Below are 21,971 nucleotides of genomic sequence, written 5' to 3'. Positions count from 1 at the left end.
GAAGGAAGACTATTATTTAAAAGGCTTTTAAATGATGTCACTATATATTCTTTTAACAACATCCTCTAAAAGCCTTTCAAAAAAGAGTCCCTTCCTCCCACAGTTGTTAACAAAGACTGCACTGGGAACTGCTCTTTAAAAGGCTGTTAAATGATGATCCTATATTTTGTAACATCAACATCATTTAGAAACCTTTTAGAGAACAGTCCTCTTCACCCACAACTAGTAGGAAAAAAACATAACTTGGGGGAGGGGAGGAAGAGAGTACTTTTAAAAGGTTCTAGGATGATGCTGTCAATAAATATGGCAATATTGTTTAAAAAGCTTTCCCCCAATAGTGATTCAGCTTTTTGGCATATACTTTCAACCTGATTGACCTTATGTTATCTGATAATATTGACAGCTGTATATTAAAGAGTAACTTGACTTAATGGCTTTAAAGATACATAACTATTAGGATTGTTTTAACTCTTTCATTTCTTCATAAAAACAATATTCCATATGGATTCACAATTTTTTGTTTTTAAGATTATTCCCCATGCTCAGAAGAGCAAGGTAAATTCCTTATAATCATTGGAAAGCCAGATATGACATTTCTCAGAATGGCTATAGCAGTGATTATGGAGGTTTTATTAATTTAATAATCCTGAATAAATGAAGAAATGTAAAACATTCTAATCTTTATCACCAGAATCTGACCTCAAGGCAAATGTGGAATTCCCAGGACCCTGAATAGCATATGTTCCAACTTATGATATGCATAGCTTTCTTGCAGTTCCTTTTCCTTATCATGGAATTAATGATGTGTGTATGTGAAACTGTCACTTGAAAGCTATTTTCAGGTGTCTCATCTATCACGTAACTGATGATTTTTGAGACAATTCTTTTAATCTCATTTCACTGATTTGCTTTGAAAATTATTATATTGGGTAAATATACAAATGATTGATTCAGATTTATCTAAGAAAAGCTTCTGCAAAATCATTGATCTTGGAAAAGAAATCTCAAATATCTAATTCTTTCCTCTATCTAGGAAGAAGGGGGGGGGGGGGAAGGAAGAAATAATCTCACTCCTAGAGAAGCATGACTGACTGACTGACTGACTGACTGACTTTTATCTTTAACACCGAATTCCTTTTTTTTTGCTTGAAAGAGGAGGAGGGATTCACCATTTAATATATTGCTTTTCAAATTTTATGTAATAATGCTTCTTTTTTTAAAAAAGTCATGTCCCCTTTTATAAAACAGGCTACGTAAATACTTATTAGCTTGTATTTTACTCAAAAAATTCAGAATTTATTTAAATTTATTACCCACAAATCTTAAACTTATAATGAAAATAACATACTCCCATATTTATTGAGGAAAGCATTTACAGTTTTCATATGTAATTAATAAAATAATGGGAATAGGGATTGGACATTGCAATTTCATCTGGAAAGGACTCTTAAGATAAAGAATTTCCCTGTCCTTAATTTAAGTCTACATCTCCTCTGAGTCTTAGTGTCTTACAGAATTCTGAGAGCAGTCAGAGGTTAAGTGACTTGTTGCTAGTTACACAGCCAGTAGGGCCTGTAAAAATTTTCCCCAAAAAACATTTATCATTGATAAAATTGCTATTCATAATTATTTCTTTCTTCATAAGATTGGTATATTCTTCTTATAACAGCTACACCAGAAAGCCCTGTCTCACATGAAAGAAGTTATAAATAGTCATAAAATTTGTATTGCTTTATTTGATGAACCCAGAGACAGATGGCAAAAACAGAATAAGTTTTTCAGCTTCAAATATTTGCTTTAGCAAACTATCACAAGATAAGTATTAAGCATTCTTGTATTGGTGGAGTAAGACCAAATTAATGACCATGGCAGAGGTACTTATCCATTCATACTTTAAGTCTGGAATAAAATGAGAATTGTTTCTCCAAACCAATCAAATGATTAATAAGAAGAACTTCCTTCTATTTCATTTCCAGGGCAAGCATATTTAAATGTGGGAAACATCAAAATATTTTTAAAATTAATTAGCTATAACTTTATAAATTTTTTTATAAAATTTTTATAATTTTATAAATTTTATAAAATTTATAAAATTTTTATAATTTTATAAATTTTATAAAATTTTATAAAATTTATAAAATTATTTCTAAAATTAAATAGCTATAACTTTTTTCATAAAGACTCATGTCTTTCTGGGACAGAATATGAATTAAAGCAATTTGCATTGATTTTAGAGTGCTCATATTTTCAGAAATATTTATCACATACACATGTTTCAGGAGAAATTATTATGAAATGAGTTAATTCCATCATTATTATTACTAAGGAAAAACCCAAAATAACCTTGAAAGTATTTTGACCTGAGGAAATTAGCTTATTTTATGATAATATAGAAGGCAAATTTGCCATTTAAATTCTTAAAAGTTTGGGTAAATCATTTAACGCCTCTTAGCCTTTGTGTCCATGTCTGGAAAAGGAAGGGTTTTTAAGTAAATTCTAGGAGCTCTTTCATCTTTAAATATGCGAGCCACTTGGGCATTTTCAGGTACCTCATCAGTTTCCTTGGAATCAGTTATCATCTCTAGGTAGATAACTCTCAGATCTCAAACATCCTGAGTCTCTCTTTTTATCTTTAGTCCTGCATCATCAAATGTCTACATGATATCTCAAACTTAAGATGTCTAAAGCCACTTATTAAATCTTTTCCTAAAAATTCATCCTATGTCTCTTAAGGATATCATTCTTCTTCCCGTCACATGGGTTTCTAGCTTTGAAATCATTCTTAATTGTACTTCTTTCCATTTATAACAATAGTTCTCAAAAATAGGTCTGTGAACACCTAGGGATCTCCAAGACTCCTTCACGGGAGTTACAAAAATTAATTATTTTCATAATATTATAATATTACAAGATATTATAGCTTAGGATTCTCCTTTTAAAATTAAATGTCAGCCCAGATTTTCCCTATATGCCTCAACCAAAACAAAATATTGTATTAGACTGAATAGAGAAATAGATATGGAAATCCAACTGTCTTCTATTAAGTCATACTCACAAGCAATGTGGTTATTATTATCTTTAGACAAATATTTTTAAATATCAGTTGTACTTTAGATTGTAGCAAATAGGAGTAACTATAATCCACCACATGAAAAAGCTCTTTGGGATACTCAATAATTTTCAAGAATATAAAGAGGTCCTAAGATCAAATAATTTAAGAACTGCTACTCTTTAGTGTCTTGGGTCTTCCTAGCTCCAAGACACCAGTATTCTATCCACTATACCAAGTTGCTTCTTTCCTATTAGATTTTGAGCTTCATGTGGGTGGTGACTAGAACTGGTAATATTATTGTATCTCCTGTGTCTCTGAATTCAGGGAAGATGACCACTTAGATGCAGCAAAAATCCAGACCTCTCTCAAAACCCTTCCACACCAATCAAAAACAAAGTGCTTCAAGGGGACAGAAAACCAAATCTAACAACAGGACAGAGCTGGGGGACTAGTCTGGAGGGAGTACCTGGCACAGCTGTGCTAGCACTCAGGGTGTTGAACACAGGCAACAGGAGGAGAAGCACAGAGAGGGCAGCCTAGTCGCAGCCAAAACACTTCCATCTTGCGCCCCTCCTCCTTTTCCTCAAGGTTTTGGCCTCAGGGCACATCTAGTTTGGAAGATCAACTCCGCCTTGGCTTAATCTTATCAATAGGGCAGATGAGAAACCTTCAGAGGACAGGGAAGCTCAATCTCCAAAACCCCTCCTCCACAGACTATGCTGAGATCTTTGCTGAATATGCTCTAAGGGTGAAGGCTACAACCACTAGAGAATATAATGATAGCAGGGCAGGAAGCCCAGCTCCCTTTAGCCTCCACAATTTTACATACATCTTCAGCTTCTGCTGCCAACTGGGGGAAAATCTGACCTCAGGGCTCATTAATACCATCAGCCTAACCTAATCAATCAGCAGAGCAGAGAAGAAGCCCCTTCAAGACAGAATAGCCCAAACCCACAGATCCAGCAAATAATCAGAGGAGCAAGATTACAGTCAATTACAGGGGGGGTGGGGGGGAGAAAAAGAAAAAATAAGAGAAAGCAACAGGAAAAAAAAATAAATGACAGTCAATAGCTTCTATCCAGGTAATAACAAAGAGCAAATGGAACAGGAGGACCAACAAACACCAAGCAAAAACAGAGAAACTTCAACAAATTGGACACAGGCTTTGGAAGAACTCAAAACACAATTCAAAACAACGAAGAGAGGCTGAAGACAATTGGGAAAAGAACTTAAAAAGCAAAATAAGTCATCTGGGAATAGAAAATATTATCTTGAAAGCCAGAATTGATGAACTTGAAAATGAGGCAACAACAGTGAAAGATGACCTTTAAAAAAAAAAGGCAGACCAGAAGGAGAAGGATGACCAAAAAGTCAGGAATGAAATTCGGTCTTTAAAAATTAGAATCCAACAACTAGAAGCAAATGACTTTACAAGGCAGCAAGTCTATTAAACAAAATCAAAAGAATGAAAAAATTGAGGAAAATAAAAATAGATCCAGGAGAGATCATTTAAGAATTATTGGACTACCAGAAGAGCATGATAAAAGAAAAATCCTGGACATAATTCTACAGGAAATAATCCAAGAAAACTGCCCCAACCTTCTTGAAAAAGAGGAAAAAGTAGAGATTGAAAGAATCCACAGATCACCTCCTGCATTTAATTCCCAACTGATAATGCCCAGGAATGTTTTAGCCAAATTCAAGAACTTCCAGACCAAGGTAAAAATATTACACACTGCTAAGAAGTCATTCAGATACCATGGAACCATAGTTAGGATAACACAGGATCTGACTGCATCTACACTGAAGGATTGGAAGGCATTGAATATGATCATCCAGAAAGCAAAGGAACTGGGTCTATAACTAAGAATCAACTACCCAGCAAAACTGACTATATTCTTAGGGGGCAACTGGGTAGTTCAGTGGATTGAGAGCCAAGCCTAGAGATGGGAGGTCCTAGGTTCAAATCCGGCCTCAGTCACTTCCCAGCTGTGTGACCCTGGGCAAGTCACTTGAGCCCCATTGCCTAGCCTTTACCACTCTTCTGCCTTGGAGCCAATACACAGTATTGACTCCAAGACGGAAGGTAAGGGTTTATTTAAAAAAAAAAAAAAACTGACTATATTCTTGCAGGGGAAAGTACCATCATTTAATAAAATAGAAGACTTCCAAGCACTTAAACAAAATCCTTAAACAAGGATTTAAACAAAAAATTTGATACTCAAAAACAGAATTCAAGAGAATCACCAAAAGATAATTAAGAATGGAGGGGGGACCCCAAAAACTTTTTTAAAGTTACCCAATAAGTTCAAATGATTTATATTCCTATAAGAAAAGATGATATTGGTAACTTAAAAATTGTTATTATCACCTGGGTAGCTAGATGAAGTATACTTAAAGGAAACAATGACAAACTGTATAGGATGAAATGTTTATTTTTATTTATATATATATATAACTGAGGTTAAAAAAGAGGAAAATACTAAGAAAAATGGGTAAATTTATATTTTATAAATAAGCACATGGCGGAAGCAGGGGAGAAGACTAATACACTTCAAGGGTAAAGAGGTTGAAGACAGGAAATACGTAATACTTATGTGTATTGAAATTCACTCAAAGAGGGAAGAACAATCAGATCCATTGGGGCAGAGAATTGATTCATGCCCTATAGAGAGAGATAGATGGGTAACAAACGGACTGGTGGGGAGGGAAGCAATACAAAGGACAGAGAGTGTTGGGGGTAGTTTAAAAAGACCCTAAAGAAGGGAATAAGGAGGAAGCAGGGGAGAAGGGGAAGTAAAATAAGGATGGGGATTAGGGGAGCTGATAAAAAAGAAAAAACTGGTATATTGGGAAATAGTAAAAGAAGAAAGGGCAGGACTAGGAGAGGAAATCAAAATGTTGGGGAACACACAGATGATAATCTGAATGTGAATGTGAATTCATTCATACAACAGAAGCAAATAGCAAAGTAGATTAGAAACCAAAATCTTAGCATATGTGGTCTACAAGAAACACAGGTGAGGTAGATATTCACAAACACAGGGTAAAAGTAAAAGACTGGAGCAAAATCTATTGGGCACCAACTGAGAAAAAGAAGGCAAGAGTCTCAATCATGATATCTGACAAAGCCAAAGTTAAAATAGATCTATTTAAAAGAGATAAGGAAGGTAATTACATCCTGATAAAAGGCAGTATAGACAATGAGGAAATATCAGTACTCAACATGTATGCACCAAATGGTATAGCATCCAAATTTCTAAAGGAGAAACTAGTGGAGCTCAAGGATGAATTAGATAGTAAAACCATACTAGTGGGAGACTAAACCTTCATCTATCAAATCTAGATAAATAAAACCAAAAAATAAGAAAGAGGCAAGAGATGTGTATCTCCTGGGTCTCATGCTGGGTCTTGCATGTAATAGAATAAATAACTTGTTGGAAGTTCCCATGCAAACCTGACTCCTATAAATACATTTTGTACCTTTGCACATATTTTAAGGTTACAGATTTGAATCTAGAAGGGACTTTTCAAAGGCTATAATTTTCAAATGACAGAGGACTGTGATACCATATGACAGTCAGGATCTGAACAGATCTTGACAGGTTAGAGCTTTTGGGCAAATCTGATTAGATAAAATTCAGTAGAGACCCAAACCTGGAGATTGGAAGTCCTGGCTTCAAATTTAGCCTTAGACATTTCCTAGCTTTATGACCTTGGGCAAGTCACTTAACCCCAAGAGCCTAGAACTTATTACTCTTCTGCTTTAGAGCTCATACTTAGTATCAATTCTAAGAAAGTAAGGTTTTTAAGATGAAATTCAGTAAAAATAAATGTAAAGTCTTACACTTCGGTCCAAAAAATAACAGGTATAGAGACTGGGGAATGGAAGCTTGAACAGATAGCAGTTGTTCTGAAAAAGATCTACTGGCTACAAGTTTGATGCAAGTCAGTAGGATGGCACAGCAGCCAAAAAAAGCTGAATAGAGGCATAATTTCTAGGAATAGTACAATATATCTAGGAATAGTTTCATTTTGTCCTCTGCCCTCATCAGAGTTTGTCTGGAATATTGCAGTCAGTTTTGATCATCACAGTTTAAGAAGGATGTGATAAACTGGAGAGTATTCATAGGAGGGCTGTCAGGGTTGTAAAAGGCTTTGAAGCCATGTCCTGCCAAGGTCAGTGATGGCACAGGTGTCAAACATGGCTCACAGAGCACTCTGTGAGCTGATCAGGCCTCTTCTCCCATGTTCATTAAAATAAAGGCAGAGGGACTGAGGGGGAGATGCTCCTCTCCCCCTCTCCAAGAAGTCTGATGACATTTTTCCCATCCCCCACCCCTCTGCCCAGCAGCCCAATGGGAGTGCTTCCTCCCTCCCTTGTGTAGGGTAAGGGGAGAGTGGACCCCTAGCATACCTAGCATTTGAGGTGTGGGGGTGAGGATGGGGGCAGTGCCCAGCACTCAATCTCTAAAAGGTTTGCCATCGCTGACCTAGGTTGATAAGTTGAAGGAAATGGGGCTATTTTAGACCAGACTTTGAGGAAGGGTAGCAGGTGAAGGGAGGAGGGAGATAGCTAGGTCCTACTTGGCTGAAAGACTCTTAAAGTAGGCTTGTTCTGTTTAACCCCAAAAGACAAACACAATGTGTGTGGGAATTGCAGACACACTGCAAATGTTGTCCAAACGTGGAGTGCTATGCCTTGAGAATTTCAAATTTCCCGTCCTTGCTGGTCTTTAAGCATAGGCTAGCTGACTACTTGTTGATGTGTAATAAGGATTCCTTTTGTGTATTGGACCAAGTGACCCCCAAGGTCACAGAATCTGAGACAGAACTGGATGGCACCTCAGAGGACATCTAGTCCATCCCCCTCATTTTCAAATAAGGCAAATGGAAACCTAGAAAAGTTATAACTGACCTCCTGTCATATGTAGTAAGAAACAAAGATGGAAATTGAACCTAAGCCCTTGCACTCTAAATGCAGTCTCCTTCCATTGCACCATTATGCCTCCATAGTGTGCTTAATTTTGTGACTTCCTCCTCTGCTAAATTCTGTGTTGCATGAGGGTGGAAGCCATTTTTCTTAAACTTTGAATCTCCTCTAGTGCCTCACACCTTAATAAGAAAGCTATAATTATATTATTACAGAATGTTAGAGCTAAAGTGAACTTAAGAAGCCATTTCATCTAACCCCTTTTTTTTGACCTGAGAGGTTAAGTGACTTACTAAGCTTATACAGTTAGTAAATGATGGAGATTAAAATCAAGGATTCCAAATCCATTCTCACTGAACCTTCCTCTACACTCAATTGTTTTAAACAGTAGATAGGAAATTCAAATTGTTTGATTCTTGGTCTAACTGCATCTTTACATTTGAGGATAGAACCAGTGGGGTCCATTTTTGAATCCTTTATTACATAGACTGATGATGATGGGGTATTGAAGAGGGAATAGAGGCCTACTCTCCACATTTGCTGTGAGAAGAGTTACAGGTCTTATAAATTGAGACATGGTGTACCATTGTGTTTAGTTAGAGCCGTTCATGTAAAGATGAGAACATATCCCTATTTATAATCTGGTTGACATTTGTTCATTTTTATAAATCACAAACCTAAACAGATTCCAGATATAAAATAAGTCAAATAGGAATTTCTTTATCCTGCAATATTTTGAAAATTTTGAAATTTGGAAGCCAGAATATATGAAATTATTGTCAATAAATGCCATTAACTAGCAAATAATAATAAAATTGCTAATATTTAGAGGATAAAATAAATTAATGCCATTATTTATAGAAAGCTATATATAAAAATACCTTCCTTTAGATGTTAATGGTAATGTTGAATAAGCTTTATTCTTAAGGAGCTGCTTTGATATTACATATTTTATTTTTTCAATTCTCATTTAAAATTTTATAATTCAGTCATTTTGAATAGCTATATTCAAAAAAGTTTTATAACTTTAATCTTAATAATCTAAAAAAAATCAGACATGCTATGTCATAAAATAACTATTAGTGACTAGTTTGTATCCTATAAATCTAACTTGAGTTGATAATATGGTCCATTACCAGCTAACTGCACAGAGTATTTTTCATTTTACACTCTTCAGTTACTTTTTAGTGAAGTGTTAAAAAATATGAAGCTTTTCTCCTCTCTAAAATTGCACGCTGTCTGTCTGTTATTAGGGAGATAACAGCTCTTATAAATGTTTCAGTAAGCGCTAAGTAGACAGTTATGTGCACTCTCATTCCACGCTTATTTGCTTACTGTAATAAACTGATAAAATATGTGTGGTTTGTCTCTGTGTATCTACAGGCATCATGAGTCACATAGATTTCCTTTAGAAATAATGTTGTGTCTGCAGAATTGATTGGTTATTTTCATAAACCATCCAAAGGTACACAAATGACTTTTTATTATTTAAACATATGCTGTGTAAAGATTTGTAGTGGGTTATCTTATTGTTGCTAGATATTTCTTGTTCTGTTAACTCTTAGGGGAAGGTTTTTATTTTAGAGAGCCTGCAATTACCAAACTAAGCACAGTTTCAAGAACTATAGTAGCACAATCCATATTAAGATTGAACACAAATTTTTGATGCTTTCTTTATTAATTTTTCAGCTGGGTTTTGGGGAACCCCAAGTTTGCCCCTGTCCCCTGAGAAGTCCCAGACTCACCCATTTCAGACTGAACAATAGACCTTTAAAGTACTTAATAATCCAAGTTTAGGTGGGACTAGTAGACAGTCAAATGTTAAGGACTTCACATATTGTGTCCTTGTAGCAAATACTGGGATATGTCTTAATGTTAAGAGAGATTTTCTCATAAGTCAGAAGACCTGGGTTCAGGATCTTATTCTGAAACACTGGCTGAGTGACCCTGAATAAGTCATTTCATCTCTTGATCCTTTAGGTACCTCTCAAAAAGCAGATGTTACTGAGAAGTTGCCAACCTATATTGGTAGAGACATTGCTCTCCCCCTAGGTGGTTCCTTCTTCTGTCAGTAATACCACAGATCCAGTTCCCATCCCTATCTCTATATCCTAATAAGTAGTCCTGATTTTGTGAAGTAAATACCATTAAGAGAATGTTTTTGAAGAAATGTACTTTACCAGGGAAGGAAAATGTAATTTATTCAAGTCCAGAACAATATAACTTAAAAAGCACTAGATTGAAAATGACTATTCTCTTATTTGTGTTTGACTTTGGACAATATACCTACAGTTTTCTGGAGGAGGAAACTGAATCTGTTGGAGGTTAAGTAGCGTGATAAGTGAAAAACATATATTTTTAAAAGTTAAAACAAAGGAATTTCCAAAAAGGAATAGCAATTGGGATAAGCCAAGATTCCTATATCTCCTCGTTGTTAGCAATCTCCTGTGATCACTGTATATTTATTTTGTATATAGGCTGTATTTACTTAGCTATGTTTACCATTAGTAGAACATTAGCTTCTTGAGGGTAAAGACTCATCTCACATTTGTATTTGTACCCCCTCGAATAATGCCTGACATTTAATAGATATTTGATTGATTCATAGATTGGTGCTCTAAGTCTTATTATTCATACCCCACTTGATGAATTAAAAAAAATAACAACCAATATTTACTTCTCTATTCTCATCTCTAGTTGGTCTATTGCTTCTATAAAAAATAAGCTATTTGGGGTACTTAAATTCATTTATTCTTGCATGAATATGTGCAACAAGTCTTTAAGTAACCCTGACTGCCTAGTGCTGGGTTCTCTTTTTATATCCCTGACATGCCAGGCTAAGAAAAGGGGTTTGCGTGTTCTTTGCTCCCTGATTCTACATCCAGACAATAAGGGTTAAATTATGTGTTTTGACAAAAATAAGAGAACTCCTTTTAACAAATTTTAATATAGGAAAAGAGGTATATAAGAAATCTAGGAACGAGATAGAGAGATTGCCTAACTCCTAAAATTAGCTATAACTACCTATAACAATCTATAATTGCTTATAACTACTTATAGAGAAAAATCCAACTGATTAATAACAACCACCCCACAAAGTTCCAACCCAATCCAGCCCAATCCAAGACTGAATCCAATTTAGTATTTTGCCTAAGATCTGCCCTAATCAAGTGTGTCAAGATTTCTCCTCAGCAACTCCCAGCCAACCAACTCCTAACTGTGCTTCAACTCCCAGCACCTAACTCCAAGCAACTGATCCTCAACAACTCACTCTGGCCCCTTTTATATCCTTTTTTTAACCTCATTTCCTGTCTCTCTGGTTTCTCCTTCCTGTTATTGTAGGCTGGTTTATCCCTACTCATTTCTAAAGTAAAAGGACTACTAGGTCCCCTAGTAAATTAAAACAGGAATAAAGAATTCCCTTTTACAATCCACCCTGTGATTCATTTGGAGACGCGTCTCCCCAATGAATCATTTAAAAATAACTAACTTATACTTATATGTTTAGAGATAAGAGGGAAATAAAAAGAAGAAAAGAAAACCAATGATAGGAATACACATTGACAAAAAGCCAATCAAGGAGCAATCCCTTTTGGTATAGACATTTACATTCATTAAATGAATTCAACCCCCTTCATTTTAATTAATACTTCCAACATTTTATTCCAGATCTTCTGATTCAGTGTAGGTGTCTTTATGGTGTTTCCTTAAAACTGTTCATTTTCCTTGATTCAGGGAATAAGTGAGCTTCTTTTCCTGCAGTTTCTCAAATCCTGGATTTTACAGAACACAAACCCCAAATTAAAAATAATGCAATTTTACATGCTATAATTTATCATTACAAATAATACAAATCAAAATAATACAATCCAAAAATACAATAAAATCCAATCCTCCCTGAAGCAGATGTTGCCCAACACTTAGATCAACTCAGGATATATTATGGGGTGTATGAATAATGTGTGAATCAAATTTGTAATCCTTAACTTTTATGGCACCAAAAATACATCAGAAAGAACATGTTTTTATGTTCTTTTACATTTCTCTATAGTTTATAAAAGTATAATAATAACCATTTCTAAACAGAATACATACCAGTACACATATTTAAAGCAAAATATAAATTCTGTAATATAATATAAATTATACATTTACCCATTGGCTAATAAATGTCTAAACTCATTCTATTGCAAAATAAAAACAATTATTAACCCTGGTATTATGTGCTTCAAGTATATGAAAAAATCTAATATCCTATTTAAAAAAAAAAATCAGGAGTTCAATGCCAGTTAAAATAGTGTCCAGTTGTCTCTGTAGTTTCATCTCCAATGCATGTGATAGGACGCAGTCAATCATTTTCAATGGAAGGTACTCATTTTACATGTGAGCAATATATCCATGAGGTCTTTTCTCCAATTTTAATAGCTGTTGGAGTGTTTAACAGTACCTGAAATGGACCTTCTGAGGCCAGTTGAGTTGCTCCTCTAAGCTGGAGGTTCTTTTTGTATACTTTTCTCCTGGGTTTAGATCATGAAGGGAAAAGTCTATAGGTCCTGTCTGTACTACTTCTCCAGATTCTTAAAGTTTTCTTCATTTCATCTGCAGATCTTGTATATAAGAAGCAATAGACATATCCCCTCCTAGCAATGATATATATGCAGGGGGAAAAGGCTTAGCCTGTATAGGAGAATGTTCAAAAACTATTTCAAATGGTAAGATGTATACATCTACCCTGGGCCTAATTGGAAGATAAAACAGAGCTAGAGGGAGAGCTTCAGGCTATTTTAAAGGAGCCTCAGTGCACAATTTTCCACTTGTGGTCTTAAGCTCTCTATTCATTCTTTCATCTTGCCCTGAGCTCTGGGGATAATACAGTACATGGAATTTTGGAATGATTCCAAATAAGAATAAATTTGAGACAAAACTGAATCAGTAAAATGAGTTCCCCTGTCTGAATCAAAACATGTTGGCAGGTCAAAATGAGGTATAATTTTTTTTAAGAGCACTTGGCAACAAAAGTCCCTGTGGCTCAGTGGAAACACTTGTGGTCAGCTGGTCTACTATGACTAGACAAAATTCATAATGTCTAGCCTTTGTCATTGTAATAAAATCAATTTGTAGATGAAATCGTTTCCATGAAAAGCTGGTTATATGCTTGACAAATGGACCACTCTGCACACATTTTAGAGGCTATGGTATGGCCAGGATCTATCCATACTCTTTTAGCAGAGTCTACAAACCCTTAGGTTCCAAAATAACTGTTTTTATGAGTGGATTGACATATTTGGTGATAAAAACTTCTAGGGAGTTGTAACCCTTCAGATGGCACTCATACTCCATTACACATGGGATGCAGCCTAGTCACAGTAGCGGAGACACTCCATATCCCCTCCCTCCCTTCCCGAGGTTTTGTCCTTCAGGCACATTTAGCTCTGCAAGTTTAACTCAGCTGGACTTAATCTCATCAAGCATTCTGAGGGCCAGGAAGCTCAAGCTCCAACACCCATCCCCTATAGACTGCTCTGAGAGAATTGCTAAGCTCCAAGGGTGAAGGCTGACAGAAAAGCCCAAACCCACACATCCAGCACACAATGAGGGGAGTAAGAGCGCAGGCAACTACAGGGGAGGGAGGGGGGAAAGGGGCAAATATGAGCAAACAACAGAAACAAAAAAGGAAATTATAATCAACAACTTCTATCCAGGCAATGAACAAAGAGCAAATGTAACAGAGGAGGATCAAGGAACATCAAGCAAAAACACAGAAACTCCAGTGAATTGGACACAGGCTTTGGAAGAACTCAAAATACAATTCAAAACACAATTAAGAGAGGCTGAAGTCAACCGGGAAAAGAACTTAAAAAGCAAGATAAGTCATCTAGAAACAGAAGCACTTGAAGTAAAACAAGAAAATAGTATCATGAATATGAAACATCTCATTCACAAAACAGAAGATCTAGAAAATTGTTCCAGGAGAGACAACTTAAGAATTATTGATCTACGAGAAGACCATGACAAAAGAAAAAGTCTGGATATCATTCTATAGGAAATTATCCAAGAAAATTGCCCAAATATTGTAGAACAAGACAGAAAAGTAGAGATTGAAAGAATCCACAGATCACCTCCTGAACTTAATCCCCAACTGACAACACCCGGGAATGTTATTGCCAAATTCAGGAACTATCAGACCAAGGAAAATAATATTACAAGCTACTAAGAGGAAGTCATTCAGATACCATGGAACTACAGTGAGGATAATATATGATCTGGCTGCATCTACACTGAAGGATCGAAAGGCATGGAATATGATATTCCAGAAAGCAAGGAAACTAGGTCTACACCCAAGAATCAACTACCCAGCAAAATTGACTATATTCTTACAGAGGAAAGTGTGGTCATTCAATAAAAAAGAAGAATTCCAAGCATTTGTAAAGAAAAGACCAGACCATGTGGGCAGCTGGGTAGCTCAGTGTGTTGAGAGCTAGGCCTAGAGACGGGAGGTCCTAGGTTCAAATCTGACCTCAGACACTTCCCAGTTGGGTGACCCTGGGCAAATCACTTGACCCCCATTGCCTAGCCCTTACCACTCTTCTGCCTTGGAGCCAATACACAATATTGACTCCAAGATGGAAGGTAAGGATTTAAAAAAAAAAAAGAAAGAAAAGACCAGACCTGAACAGAAAATTTGATGCCCAAACACAGAACTCTAGAGAATCATGAAAAGTAATTAAGAAGGGGGGGGGGGGGACAAAAAAACAATAAACAAACTTTTCTTAATGGACCTGAAATTAAAAAGATATGTATCCCTACAAGAAAAGAGGATATTGGTATCTCGTAAAAATTGTTACTATAATTATACTTAGAGGGAACAGTGACAAACTGTATAGGATGAAATGCAAAGACATAAATATGTACATTGATATATGTATGAATAAATATATATTTATACATATATATATATATACACACACAACTAGAGTTTTAAAAAGAGGTAAATACCAAGAGAAATGGGAAAAGAAATAAAATGGGGTAAATTTATATGTCATAATGAAGCAAATGACGGGAGGAGGGGAGAATATCAATACACTGGAAGGGTAAAGAGGTTGGAGATACTTAATTCTTACATGCTTTGAAATGGACTCAAAGTGGGGAAAACCGTTGAATACATTGGGGCAGAGAATTGATTTAAGCCATATAGGGAAGTAGAAGGGTAACAAGCTGACTGGTGGGGAGGGAAGCAATACAAGGGAGGGAGAGGGTGTGGGTAGTTTAAAAAGATTGTAAAGAAAATAAGAGGGGAATAAGAAGTGAGAAGAGGTAGAAAGGGAAGTAAAATAAGGGTGGGAATTAGGGGGGCAGATTAAAAACAAAACAGTTGTATAGAAGGAAATAGTAAAAGAAGAAAGGGCAGAACTAAGAGTGAAAATCAAATGCTGGGAAATACACAGCTGGTAAACATAAGTCTGAATGTGAATTGAATGAATTACCCATAAAATGCAAGCAAATAGCAGAGTGGATTAGAAACCAAAACCCTACCATATGCTGGCTACAAGAAACACACAGGAGGAAGGTAGATACATATAGGGCAAAAATAAGAGGATGGAGCCAAATCTATTGGGCATCAATGAATAAAAAGAACGCAGGAGTTGCAGTCATGATATCTGACAAATCCAAAGTAAAAATAGATCTAGTCAAAAGAGATAGGGAAGGTAATTACATCCTGATAAAAGGCAGTATAGACAATGAGGAAAAATCAGTACTCATCATGTGAGCACCAAATGGCATAACATCCATATTTCTAAAGGAGAAGCTAATGGAGCTCAAGGATGAAATAGGTAGGAAAACTATTAGTGGGAGACCTGAACCTTCCTCTATCAGAACTAGATAAATCAAATAAAAAAATAACTAAGAAAGAGGTAAGAGAAGTGAATGAAATCTTACAAAAATTAGAGTTATTAGATATGTGGAGAAAAATAAATAGGAACAAAAAGGAATACACATTCTTTTCAGCAGCACATGGTACATTCACAAAGATTGCAAACAAGTACAAAAGAGCAGAAATAATAAATGCAACCTTCTCATACCACAATGCAATGAAAGCAGTAATTAGTAAGGTTACATGGAGAGGCAAATCAAAAATTAATTGAAAATTAAGCAATACAATTCTCCAAAATTGATTATAGAACAAATCATAGAAACAAGAATTTCATTGATGAAAGACAATGATGAGACATCCCTTCAAAGTCTATGGAATGCAACCAAAGCAGTATTCAGGGGGAAAATTAATATTTTTGAGTTCCTATATTAACAAATTATGGAGGGCAGAGGTCAATGAATTGTGCATACAAATTAAAAAACTAGAAAGTGAATGAATTAAAAATCCTCAGATGAAGACTAAGTTAGAAATCTTAAAAATCAAAGGAGAAATTAATAAAATTGAAAGTGAAAGAACTATTGATGTAATAAATAAGACTAGAAGCTGGTACTTTGAAAAGACAAATAAAATAGACAAAGTACCGGTCAGTCTAATTAAAAAAAAGGAAAGAAGAAAACCAAATTGACAGTATCCAAGATGAAAAGGGAGCCCTCACCTCTAATGAAGAGGAAATTAAGGCAACCTTTAAAAATTTTTATGCCGAATTATATGGCAATAAATATTGCAATCTGGGTGACATGGGTGAATATTTACAAAAATATAAGTTGCCTAGACTAACAAAGAAGTAGAATACCTAAACAACCCCATATCAGAAAAAGAAATTGAACAAGCCATCAAAGAACTCCCTAAAAAAAAGTCCCCAGGACCAGATGGATTTACAAATGAATTTGATCAAACATTCAAAGAACAACTAATCCCAATATTATACAAACTATTTCACAGAATAAGCAAAGATGGAGTTCTACCAAATTCATTTTAAGACACAAATATGGTACTGATTCCAGAACCAGGCAGGTCAAAAACAGAAAAAGAATATAGACCAATCTCCTTAATGAACAGATGCAAAAATCTTAAATACAATATTAGCAAAAAGACTCCAGCAAGTGATCTCGAGGGCTATTCATTATCACCAGGTAGGATGTATCGAAGGGTCTTTCCTACAGATAATAAACAGTATTTATTTAAAACCATCAGCCAACATCATCTGCAATGGGGATAAACTAGATGCATTCCCAGTAAGGTCAGGAGTTAAACAAGGATGCCCATTATCTCCTCTCTTATTTAACATTGTACTAGAAACCCTAGCAGTAGCAATTAGAGAAGAAAAAGAAATTGAATGTATTAAAATTGGCGATGAGTAGACCAAGCTATCACTCGTTGTGGATGATATGGTCTACTTAAAGAATATAAGAGAATCAGCTAAAAAACTAATCAAAATAATCAACAACTTGCATTTGGTATATGGCATTTGGTGAGGCCAAGAGCAAATCATCTACATATTGTATCAACCAGTTATTCTGATATTTAATATTGTCTAAATAATGACTTTAAAATTATGAAAACAACACAGGACTGTCCACAAACCCTTATGGGCAGCCAATACCAGGTCCACTGGGAACCTTTCCAGGTGAAAGCAAATATATTTCTAGAATCTTCATGAATTTGTATAGGAAAAAAATGCTTAGCATCGATCTACCACAGTGAAATATGTGGCTGTGCTAGGAATAGAAGAGATAATCATAGATGGGCTTGGAACCACATTGTGTCTTTTTTTAATACAATTATTTATAGCCTTTAAATCTTGTACAAATCAGTAGACACATTTTCCATTTTCATCTAATTTTGACTTTTCTACAGGTAAGATAGGTGTATTATTTGTATTTGCATGGAATTGTTACTTTTTTGCTCAATTAAAGAATTTATTACTGGGGTAATTCCCTTCATTACCTTTTTTGATAGGAGACACTGAGGATTGGAAGGAGGGAGGCGGGCCACCTTCATAAAGGTCTTTAGATATTTCTCTGGGGTTCCCCTCATTGAGGGGGATTTTCACTTTAAATAAAGCGTGTATGAGCCCCATATCATATATATTGTTGTGAGTTATCATTGACTTCCATTAGATTATTTCTAAATGCATTTCTATTATTGTTATTATTTCTAAAGTTATTATTTCTGAAATTACTATTATTCCTAAAGTTTCTACTCATTTTTCCTGATTCCTCTTTCTACAGTCCATCATTACGTGACCCCTTTTTCCACAGAAGTAACACATTAATGGCTGATTTGTGGGTTCCTGCAAAGGGGATGTAGCCACTCAATGATTTGCATTTTCTTTTTCAATTTTTTCCATTAATACTTTTTTTTCCTTTTCTTAATGTCTCCACTAAGTCACTGTTATCTTCATCTTTATTTTCATGGCCATTAAATATATAAAATGCTACTCTCCTCAATTCTTCAAGGTTTATACTAGCCCAGTTTGGACAATTGGTCTTAAAATAATTTTTTACAACTTTACAACAGATTTTTTGTTTTTTGCAAACTGTCTTCTTATCTGTCTGATATCCCTTTCTCTCTACAGATTCAGGTCGTATCTTCAATAAGTCTATCCATAAATTGGGACAGATTTTCATTAGGTTTTTATTTTGAGGTTTTCAAAATTTTTCAATGTATCAAGCTTATCAGAGCAGGTTCTCATTGCTACTAATAATGCCTCTCTAGGGGTTCCATTTTGGGTCCTGCAGAGGCCAATGAACCGCTCTCCTTCCCTGAGCATGATTGACAAGAGAGAAGATTTTATTTTTCTCTCTGTTAACAAAACTTGAAGAAAATTTTCCCCGTCAACCTATCCTCTCGTGTTTTTTATAACTACTATTGTCTCATCTTCAAAAGAAGGGGGCTTATATTGCTTCAATCTCTCAATATCTTGAGGGGTAAAGGATGTATGGTGTCTTAAGTGAAACTATCTCTCCACTCTTAAAATGGGTACTTCTTTTAAAGGGAATAAGCCTATAACTGAATTATTCATTTATTTGTTTGTTTATTTATTTGTTTATTTTGGTTTCTGCCTCTTGGGTTTTTATTTGAGTTGCCATAGAGTAGGTAATGGATGTAGGCTGGGAAATAGATAGGGTGGGAAGAGTTTGGGTCACAACAGAACAGGTAAAGCGATGAGGATAGGCAGAGGAAAAAAGATGAGAGTCTGGGTTAGAAAAAAACTGAGCAAAGTAAGAAAGAAGGTGGCCATGTCAAGAGCAAAGTTGGTCAGTCTTAGATGGTAAGGGGTTGTAGGGTGATGAATCTCCTTCCTGACTCTTCAGATAACCCAAATATTTTCTCAAGGTTTTCTGTCTGAATTTTGAGATCACTCAAACTAACATCCTATTGTTTTTTCTTTAGGAAAAATATATAAAATGCAAGGAACCCTATTTGAATAGGCGCACCCCGGAACAATGCTAAACAAAGATATTCTTATACTGTGATCTGTGTATCCTTGGTAATGCTCTCCAATAACAGGAGCTGTTTCAGATTGGCAGGAAACTGTTCCCTTAGAGTGTGTGCCATGGTTTTTAGCACCATACCCAACTGGGTATATATATATATATATATAAAGATAGATAGATAGATAGATAGATAGATAGATAGATAGATAGATAGATAGATAGATAGATAGATAGATAGATAGATAGACAGACAGACAGACAGACAGACAGACAGACACATACATATATACATGTATACATATATACATATATATATAAAGATGTATAGATATATAGATATATATGCCTATATATCATTTTTATTTTTTAATCTATTTATTAAATTTCTTGCACTTCTTTTTTTCCAGTAGATGGCGCTGTTTTAACATACAGGATCTAACTAACTCAAGTCAGTAGATGGTGCTGTTTTAACTGACTGACTCCAGTAGGAATAGTTTTAATAAAAAGGAAAATAGTCAGAAGGTTTAAAAGATTGGTCAAACTCCTGGCTGGCTCACCAATAAATTGTATGGGTTAAATTAGGAATTTCAACAAAAATAAGACAACTGCTTTCAACAAATTTTAATATAGGAAAAGAAGTATATAGAAAATCTAGGAATGAGATAGATTGCCTAACTCCTAAAACTAGCTATAACTACCTATAACAATCTATGATTGCCTATAACTGCTTATAGAGAAAAATCCAACTGATCGATAACAATCACTCCACAAAGTTACAACCCAGTCCAGCTCAGTCCAAGACCGAATTCAATCTAGTTTTCTCCTAAGATCCACTCCGATCAAGGGTGTCAAGATCTCCCCTCAGCAGCCAACTAACTCCTAACTGCGCTTCAACTCCCAGCTCCTAATTCCCAGCTACTGACCTCCAGCAACTCACTCTGGTCCCTTTTATATCCCTTTTTTAACTTCATGTCCTGTCTCTCTGGTTTCTACTTCCTGTCCTTGGGGGCTGGTTTATCCTTACATATCTCTATGGTCAAAAGACCATTATGTCCCCTATTAAATTAAAACAGTAATAAAGAATTCCCTTTTATAAGACACTCCCCTACTCCCATCACTCAGCACCTTGTAAACCTTCAAGATTCATTCCAGTTAAGCTTATAAGAGCTTCTCTAATCATTTTTCCTAGATACTCTTATATCTAGGTCACACTTTTTTTTCAAGCAGTTTGACATCTACTTTATAACCCCAAGCTGACCTCTATTCTTATTCTATGAAACCTTCATATTGCATATTGATGTCCTTTCAAGAATGCTGGTCTTTCAGTTCTATTGCTAATATTATTATCTCTCTACAACTACATAGATCTATAATTTAAATAATTGCCTCTTAGTTCCAGTCTCCTTAAGTCATTTATAAGGATGGGCATATCTTAGACCAACCCTACCATTAATCCAATTCTTTTTTCCTATATGATCTTGAACTCTGAAATGTCTTTCCGTCTTACTCTCAACCTCCCATCTCTTCTCCACCATTCTTCTGTCCTATACTTTTGTATCTCTTGCCTCTCTTATCTTTAGGCCAATCATACCCTCCTAAAATTCAAAACTGAATTGTCTTCTCCACCTTCTGTCATTTCCCGTACTTCTAAGCTTCTGAATATCCAGAAAAGTCTCATCCTACAATAAGCCTACATGAAGATTCTTTTTTGCCTAATGATTAAACTAAAAGTGCATAAGAATTTAAAAGGAGGGGAAAAAACAGTTTGAATGAAAGGATGTATAAGTATTTTGAAAGGAACTCTTTATAATTTAAGGAAAAATATCTTGATCTTACCAAAGGAAGTACTTTGAAAACAAATAAAAACTTGTATTAAAATCATTATCAGAAAGGCACAGGTAAGATGAATGAGCCTGATGCCATCCTTTACATTATAGGAAATGAAAATTGAGACAGTATTTGACTGTTAGATATTTTGCAGAATTAAAGTGTTTTATAAATACCTAAGCAGAGTAATGCTAGTTATCCTATTCTTAGTGGTTGGACAAGAGGAATAAAGTAAAATTGTATTATTAGTAAAAATAAAGATGAAATTATTTTAGTGTAATCTCTAAAATTTTCAAAGGATGTGAACTCTCCTTTCAGGATTCAGCAGATGTTTATTAAGCTCCTACTATGTGTAGATCTCTATGCTGAGTGCTTTCCTTAGGTATAACTTGATGTTTTTAGGTTTGAAGTGATGTTCATTTGTAATAACATAATTATGAATAGTAAAGACTCTAAAAACAGCATAGAGGAAGTTCTTGGAGGTTTAATAAGGATTTTATTTTTTATAATGATAATAGGTAATAAGAGACAAGTTGAGTTTGGGTGAATTTCATAGGAAAAAAGAATTTAGCAGTCTCTTATTACCCCCAAAGTGATGGCCTGATCTTCAATTAAGCTATTTGTAGTTGCAGAGTTTTGTTGGATAGTTAGCACTTAAATGGTTTCATAGTGCACACACTCATATTTAAAGGATTACAGAGAATGATGAAAATGAATATTGCCATTTCTGACAGTACATCCTAATTTTTTTGTTGTTATTGTTGGGGGCATGGGAGGGAGAAGACA

At 35.2% G+C, this 21,971-nt stretch overlaps 1 protein-coding gene and 1 long non-coding RNA gene across 10 annotated transcripts in view; one reads left to right on the top strand and one right to left on the bottom strand.

Annotated features, from left to right (window-relative positions):
• The window catches only part of AP3B1 (adaptor related protein complex 3 subunit beta 1), a 359,745-nt gene that overhangs the window by 302,245 nt on the left and 35,529 nt on the right, over positions 1–21,971 (top strand). The window lies entirely within an intron of this gene.
• The window catches only part of LOC130458530 (uncharacterized), a 27,499-nt gene continuing 17,132 nt past the window's right edge, over positions 11,605–21,971 (bottom strand). The window contains exon 3 of the long non-coding RNA XR_008917932.1: positions 11,605–11,758. This is a non-coding gene — a long non-coding RNA (uncharacterized LOC130458530). The remainder of the gene's footprint in view (positions 11,759–21,971) is intronic.

This window comes from Monodelphis domestica, chromosome 3, assembly GCF_027887165.1.
Source record: "Monodelphis domestica isolate mMonDom1 chromosome 3, mMonDom1.pri, whole genome shotgun sequence".
Lineage (NCBI taxonomy): Eukaryota > Metazoa > Chordata > Mammalia > Didelphimorphia > Didelphidae > Monodelphis > Monodelphis domestica.
Note: the sequence above shows the minus strand (reverse complement) of the source record. Positions and strands in the feature narration are given on the sequence as shown.